Source organism: Hipposideros armiger, unplaced genomic scaffold (genome assembly GCF_001890085.2).
Source record: "Hipposideros armiger isolate ML-2016 unplaced genomic scaffold, ASM189008v1 scaffold_682, whole genome shotgun sequence".
In the NCBI taxonomy this organism is placed as follows: domain Eukaryota; kingdom Metazoa; phylum Chordata; class Mammalia; order Chiroptera; family Hipposideridae; genus Hipposideros; species Hipposideros armiger.
The window spans coordinates 654269-661202 of NW_017732032.1; the positions used below are offsets into that span (position 1 = coordinate 654269).

At 36.2% G+C, this 6934-nt stretch overlaps 1 long non-coding RNA gene across 1 annotated transcript in view; it reads left to right on the forward strand.

The window, feature by feature from the left end:
• The first annotated feature begins 225 nt into the window (after positions 1-225).
• LOC109372978 (uncharacterized) overlaps positions 226-6934 on the forward strand; it is a 23868-nt gene continuing 17159 nt past the window's right edge. The window contains exons 1-3 of the long non-coding RNA XR_002122135.1: positions 226-303; positions 409-487; positions 6246-6405. This is a non-coding gene — a long non-coding RNA (uncharacterized LOC109372978). The remainder of the gene's footprint in view (positions 304-408; positions 488-6245; positions 6406-6934) is intronic.

Genomic DNA, 6934 nt, shown 5'->3' on the forward strand with positions numbered 1-6934 from the left:
GAGGCTGGCTCGATGCTCACTAATTCCATTTTGTTTCCCTGGGAACACAGACTATATGTCCCAGTGTTTTTTGCAGTTCTTTTGGGACCACCAGAGGAATGTGGACAGAAGTGTTGTATGCCCCTTCTAGGCTTGGGCCCTAAAAGGTCACGCATGGTCTTCAATGTGTTTTCTCCCCTGTTCACATGTCTTGAGGCAAGGAACTCCAAGGTGATAGAACTAGGATTGGAGGATCCCAGATTCCTATGTCACTGGTTGAAGGAGCGACTACCAGAGCAGCAACCTGATGTGATGGACTGTGATGTGAGCAAGAAATAAACTTCATTGTTAAGCCCCAGTGATCTTAGAGATTGTTTGTTACAGCAGCTAACATTAATTATTCTGATATACCATGTCTTTGTGTTTTAGGTTTCCTCTAGGATACAGCAAATATCTGAATTGTTTTGTTTTGTCTTGATCCAATTTGAGGATATCTTTCCTTTAACTGGTGAGTTTAGACCACTTACACTTTACTATGATTTGATTGTTGATATATGGAATTATCTTTACTTTTATTTTGTGCTATCTCCTCTGCCTTTTTTTAATGTCTTTCCCCCCCCCCCATTCCTGTTTTCTTTCAGATTGTTCTTTTGATTCCACATTTCCCCCGCTATTGTTTTGGAAGTTACACAGTCTATTTCTATTCTTAGTGATTACTCTTAAATTTTAGCATGTGTACTTAAAGTCTAAATCAAAATAGCTCTACCCCCTCCCAAACTATCCAAGGGCGTTAGATGCTAGTCACCATCCGCTTGTCTTAAAAGTTATTGCTATCCAGTATTTTAGCACCATCTTGTTTTTTACCTCCAAATTAGCCATTATGGTTGTTTTATAAATCTCAAACTTTCCTTCTGGGATCATGTTTCTTTATCCTGATGTACACCCTTAGAAACTCCTTTAATGCACTTCTTTTGGTGATAACTCCTTCAGTTTGGGGTTTTCCTCATTTCACCCTTATTCTTAGATCCTTAATTTAAGTAGGTATCAAACTCTACATTGACAGTGGTTTTCTCTCAGCAATCTGAAGTTACTGTTCCACTGTTACTGCCAGCCTAATTGTTGTTCCTTTTAGATGATCTCTCTTTTCTCTCTGGCAGCTTTTAAGATTTTCTCTTTGTATTTTGTGCTCTTCAGTTACACTGAAGAAGATTGGCTCTCCCACATTCTTTCTCCTAGCTCCATTTTGTTTCACTCTATGTCCTTTGAGAGTCTGTCTTTGTGCCGAGGTCTCAGTTCCAATTCCCTGCCTTCCCTGAGCCCAAGATCATGTCTCCCACACACATGAGATCATGAGGTCATTAAAACCCGAGACTTTAGGTTCCTGGGAGTGACAAATGTGCTCAGAGTCATCAGTCACTTTCCATTGCTAGTTTGTAGCTCCCTCTTTATTTTTCATTCCTGAGGCGTTTCCTTCTTACAAGCCCAACTATACCTTTTAAAAGATAGCGTGAGTTTGGGGTGGTGTTTTTGTTTTTGTTTTTGTTTTTGTTTTGTTTTGTTTTGTTTTGTATTTGTATTTTAGCTAGGGTGTCTATGTTTTCTGCAGTGGGATAGTGTTTCAGAATATTTAGTCTACCATTTTCTCAGAAGTGAAAGTCCACATTGTCACTTCATTCTGTTGAATTATTATCCTTACGATAAAATCTTGAGAGTGGTGCTACTTAACTGCATCAGAGATTTTAAACACTTTTAGAGCTGTTCATACGCATTGTCAGAATGCTTTCCAGCCATTCACTTTTGAGTGGTGAGCACTATACTGATGTTTCTTATTCACTTCATAGGGGCAAAGTGGTATCATAGAGTATGGGCTTTGAATCAGCCAAATCGGATTCTCCCTCTCCCGACCCCATCTCTCTATCACGCCACTATTCATGTATATAGGAATTAGAGAAATTCTTACCCTTAAGAGTTTTGTTGTGATTTGAGATGCAAGAGAATTAAGAAAGAAGGTACCACTTGATAAGGAGAGAATGAAGATACACGTAGAAGAACCTCTGGCTAAAAATGCTGGCTTAAATATCTATCTTAACCTCTGCTCCTCCCTCAAACCCCACTAAAATAACAAAAAAAGAGATTTTTTAAGTCAGAAACCTTCAATGATAAAGACAGATCAGAGAAAACAATGGCAAAATTTTGTCAGAAAATTTATGAGCGGTAATTGACGTAGCAGATCTGAGAAAACTGTATCTTAAACTGGCTTTGAGGAAAGCTAAGAAGCAAACCAGTTTACACTGTGCGGCCCCCAGAAGACTCAGGAATTGGCAACAGCAAACAGGTTACCTTTGGAAGAGAGGGGTGAAGGAGAAGAAATTGGCTGAAAATCTGTTTAAGAAGCAATTGTAACATCAAATCCCTTCCCCATTGTTATGGTTGAATTGTGCCCTGTCCTCTCCCCCAGAAAAGATAAGTTGAAGTCCTAAACCCCAGTGCCTCAGAATGTGACTTTATATTAAAATAGAGCTGTTGCAGTTGCAATTAGTTAAAATGAGGTCATACTATGAGTATGACCAATGAGTAGGGTGGGCCAACCCTGTAGGACCGGTATCTTTTTATTTTCCTTTTGCAATTTTTTAAATTAGTTTCAGGTGTACAAAACAATGTAATACTTAAACATTTACACCCCTCATAAAGTGATAACCCCCCCCAATCTACTACCCCTCTGACATTGTATATAGCTGTTACAATTCCATTGACTCTATATTTCCTATGCTGTACTCCATATACCATGACTATATCTATATATCTATATCTATATCTATCTATCTATCTATCTATCTATATATATATATATATATATATATTAGTATGAAACACAGCTTGGGGAATATAATCAATGTTATAAAGAATACTACTGAATGTCAAATATAATTTAATATATATGTATATATAGTCACAGGACTGGTATTTATAAGAAGACAGCCATGTAAAGACAAAATCCATTAAAAGAATTGAAATGCGGGGTAGCCAGTTAGCTCAGTTGGTTGGAGCATGGTGCTGATGACACCAGGGTTGCCGGTTCGATCCACACATGGGCCACTGTGAGCTGCACCCTCCCTGAGAGAGTCAGCATGCCATTGTGGCATGGGGGCAATGTATAACCAATGACTATGGCTGTTCCCCAATAAAGTTTAGGAAAAAAAGAATTGAAATGGTTGCCTCTAAGGAGCAGAAAATGGAGGGAAGAGGAGTAGAGTCTAGTGGATTTTATAACAATTATTGTAGGACTATTTGACTTTTAAAACTCCATACAAGTATGCATTTGATTTTTAAAACTACAAATTTTTTAAAATACAAAAAATCAGAATTGTTGGGACATAGCCAGAGGTGTGCTGGAGTAGCTCACCCTTAGCTTGTTCAAGCTGGTTAAATTTCCGGAAATTTTGTGAGCCAGTTGTTAAATACAATTATTATTAGAAATTAATTGTATAAACTAAGTAAACTATTATATTAAAGGCACAGTTAGTTACTCAAAACTCATCACTTCCTAATTATTTTATTACATTTTACTATAATCTATGATCTTGATGTTATTTGCATCTATTGTATCTGTCTATGTGCTGTCATGTTGGTAACTTGAAAATATATGTATTTCTTGTTTATTTCTTAAACATTTTTATTAATTATAACACATCTGTAAAAAAACTATATAAAACAAATATAGAACTTAATGAATTATTGTAAGGCAAGACACCTCTGTAACTACCACCCATGTAAGAAAAGAACCATGGCTGACCACCCCAGCAGCTCTCCATCTGCTCCCTGTCTCCTAAAAGTACTTCTGACTTTTATGGTAACCACTTCAGTACTTTATAGTTTCATCACGTAAACATGCATTCATAAATACTATGGTTTAATTTCACCCATTGTTTTTATATGGCTTTTACCTCTTTTTAATCTGTAGGTTCCCTGTCTCTTTTTTGTCCTTTTACAATTTGTTGACAAAACTGGATTGTTTATCTGAAGCATCTCCCATGATCTGGATTTTGCTGATGGAATTCCTCTGGGGTAGCTTAACTTGTTCTTCTGCCCTCTGTGTTTCCTGTAAATTGGTAGGTGGATCAGATCTAGAGACTCAATCTTTATTATTAAAACAATGACAACAACAAAAACATGAATTCAGCAAATATATATTGAACATTTATTGTGTGCCTGAAAGTAATTTTTAAGGACTTTCATTATTTCAGGCAGCTGACAGAATCTTCTTGAGGGACAAATTGTTATAGTTCACTCTATAACATTAGCTTGGTCGCCAACTCAGAAGGCATCTCCAAAAGTGCTATCTGTGGCTTATGTGTGAAATACACATTAACTGACAAAGGGACTCCTGGTAATGACATAGAAGTAGTACAGCAATGTCTTCATGAAGAAATTATTAACTGTATAACCACTTGTATAGATACCTCTGTCTGTTTTTCAAGGCTGGTTTTAATAATAATACATTTACCAAGCACCACTGACAATGATTGCAAATTTCACAGGAACAGTTTGTAGGAACTCAGCAATAAAGAATTTTTAAAAGAACAGGAGGAAATTTCACTACATATTTCAAAAAAATCAGAACCTTACATTTTAAAAAAGGCACAGAATAATAAGATTCTATAACTTGATGCTCTCTATAACTTTTTCCTATAATGACCCAATAATATAGTTTCCTTTAACTAATGCTAATTATTTCTAGAATAATATTGGCAACTGGAAGAAATGTTGATTTGCTTAAAATTGAACATCAAGACTTACTGCTCATGTACAGTACCTGGCTAAGTTATTTAAAGTGTGGTTTAATTTAAAATAGTTTTGTGGCTAATTCTCATAGTGTACTAGTGAACGTTTTATGTTTACATATTTATAAAATTAATGAAGTTTTAGTAATAAGAACTTTCTTCACCTCTATTATTAATTCTTTCCTTGGAAGTAGTGTGAGATGCTCAGATCTGTGGACCAGGAAGATGTGAAAGAATGAAAATTGCCCCCAAACCAAAAATTTTCAACACTACTCTAAATTTATAGTATTTTATTCAGCTATGACTCATAGAAATGACATTAAGTTTAAAATATTCATGTGTGTCATTTTTTCAATGTGCTCCAAAAGTAAGTCATTTCCTTCTGTATTTTTGGAAAAGTGAATATTCATTTCTCCCTGGTAATATTAAATTATGGCAATGTTTGGCATTAAAATTAACCTGTCAAATTATATTCTTCAAAATTCTCCAACATTTGTAGAGATATGAGAAACTTTTAAAAGTGAAATAATCAAGATAATGATGGTTATGGACCGGACTAAAAAAATAAATACCCTAAATTATACCATTCTATCATAGAATATTACGAAAGAATTAAACACAATGTGAGCTTATTCTTGATCAATAATTATTACGAGTTTCTATAAATAAAAAGCCTCCAGTGTTAAAAGTTGTTAGATCAGCATTTCTGGAAATCTATGACTAATACCATTATACTATCTGTTCCAAGGAGGGTTTTTTTATGACATCATCTCTTGAGAAACTTTAAATATTAATCCATAGGTTATTCTCAGCATGCAATCCATTACTTTTTCATTCAGAGTACTTTCTCATTTAACACAAATAAGTTCATTCATTCTTTTAGCATGCTAATGAAAATAGGATCAAATGATGATATTCAGGTTTGCATGAATTTAAAGTAAACAAAAATGCTCTATTCAAAGACTATGCATCGCCAGTCCCTTTTTGCCTTCACAGATTATTTCTGAAAGCACAGCATCAAAGAATATTATTTTTGACAAAAAACTTACAATGTCATCCCAGAAATCTATTCCTATAGTTTAAGAAATTTTAGAATAACTTAAATTGTGATATTCGTATTTCCCTTCTAGAAGACAAATCTTTTTCTGGAAGGTAGTTTCTGCCGCCCATATGCCCTGGCCTTCACCTCTTCTGTGCATATAGTCTAACTTCCAACGTGCCAGCCCCTGGCCTCCTTTCTTTTCTTAGTCATAAAACCCTGTCTTCATATTTGATGCCATTATTAGGAAGACCACTGAAATGTAATAATGGTAGACAACCTTTTAAATTTAAACCTGGGAAAATGTGATTTGGTAAATTGTCAGTATAGAGAGCCACAAAAAGAAGAGTCAAATGCAAAACCTGGAAAAGGAATGAATATTGGGACGAACAGGTCAAGTGTTGCTTTTCTTTTTGTGTTTGGTAAGCAGATTGCCTTTTGTTTAGGGCATTTTGCTGTGGAGCCCGCTGCCACTGGTTTTTGCACAGTAGGCCAGAAGTGCCAGGGAATGTATGACCCTCAGGAGCAGCTCTGACTCAATCAATGCCTGAAAGAAACTGGTGTACAAATATCCCACCTCCTTCTGTCCTTTATGGAATAACTGAGGTATGTGCGTGTGTGTTATACTGGTTCTCAGAATTTCCCCAGTACGATTAAGTTCCAGTCACCCGAAGTGGTAATGGACTTACAGCGCACTGTACTGGCTGCCTCGCCTTCCTTGTCTTCCTTCCCCAGTAACTTCCTCGTTCTTCTACTGAGGTTTGCGTTTGTTTGTTTTTGTATCTTCCGTTGTATGGATGGACCACATTTTATTTATCCATCAGTTGATGGACATCTGGATAGCTTTCACTTTTTGGCTATTAAGAAGAATGCTGTATGGACATTTGTGTACAGCCCTTACCCCCTACCTCTGGAAATCGCCAATCTCTATTTTGTCTTTATAGTTTTATCTTTTTCCAGAATGTCATATCAATGGAGTCACACAGTGCATAGATTTTTTTTTAAAGGAGAGACACTTTTTTTGGGGGGGGGGATTGGGAGGATGGGAACAGTGCTGGGGAATTGGGGGAAGGGGAACAGACAAGTTGCTGTCCTTTTGTTCTTCGGTCTAGTTGTGGAGGACGTTGCTTCACTG